Genomic DNA, 1,190 nt, shown 5'->3' on the forward strand with positions numbered 1-1,190 from the left:
AACACCCTTGACGCGACGATAAATAGTGTTGTCGAAAAAATCAACGAAATAAGGTCACCGATTTCAAAACAAGAGTCCCTTTCGTACGCAGATAAAGTCAAGGTAAGGTCAAGCATAGTAAAGGAACAACAAATCAAACCACCGAGACATATCATTACAATCTACCCGGAACCTAATAGTAAGATAAACAGTAGCAAGGAAACCAAGCGCGCAGTAATATCCAATATCGCCCCCGCCAAAGAAAAACTAAAAATCCGAAATGTCAGGATGATTAATAACAACGGGGTCTTAATTGAAACCGAGACAAACAAGACCTTGAGAACGTACTTACAAACGACAGATTGAGAAGCGCCGGACTACAGGCAGGTCTCCCACCCAAAAAGAGACCGAGGATGATCCTCTACAATATCCCCAAAAATATGCAACAAAAAGAAATCCTGGCAGCAATAAAAAAGCAAAACTTAGACTGCATACCGAAACCTCAGTTTCTGGAAGAATTTACTCTGATATTTAGAACGGGAGACAAGGACAAAGAAACCGTCAACTGGGTGGCTGAGGTCACACCAAGTATCCGCGAACTACTACTGAAAAGAAGCAGAGTATTCATAGGTTGGAACTCGTGCTTTATTCAGGACTATATTCGCGCCAGCAGATGCTACAAATGCCAATCCTTTGGTCATGTAGCCAAACACTGCAAGGCTACCGAAGACACATGTGGACACTGTGCTCAGTCAGGCCATACATACAGCAAGTGCCCCAAGGTATCACAAACCCCAAGCTGTATAAATTGTAAAAGAGCGCATAAACCATACGACCACTCTTCGAGATCGAAAGAATGCCCCTCTTACAAAATCGCCGTCAGCACATACATTACTAGAATAGATTATGGAAAATAAATCAACAGACGCACGAAACACAGCCCAACACCACTACGCAACTCAACGCAGACAAAAGGATAGGACAGGCGGCGCCTACCTCTAGCAAACGCAATGGGGGCCGTCGCCCCCCACGCGTGCCGACGCGGGCAGCGGTCGCCCTTGCGGTGGCCCCGGGCAGCCAAACGCCGTATGCGGAGGTCATGCGGCGGGCTGTCGCCGGGGTCAGACTAGCGGAGGTCGGGATTACCGACCTCCGCTATCGCAAGGGCCAGACGGGTTCCTCCATTTTAGAGGTCCCCGGGCCGGAAAGTG

Source organism: Dufourea novaeangliae, unplaced genomic scaffold (assembly GCF_001272555.1).
Source record: "Dufourea novaeangliae isolate 0120121106 unplaced genomic scaffold, ASM127255v1 scaffold103, whole genome shotgun sequence".
In the NCBI taxonomy this organism is placed as follows: Eukaryota; Metazoa; Arthropoda; class Insecta; order Hymenoptera; family Halictidae; genus Dufourea; species Dufourea novaeangliae.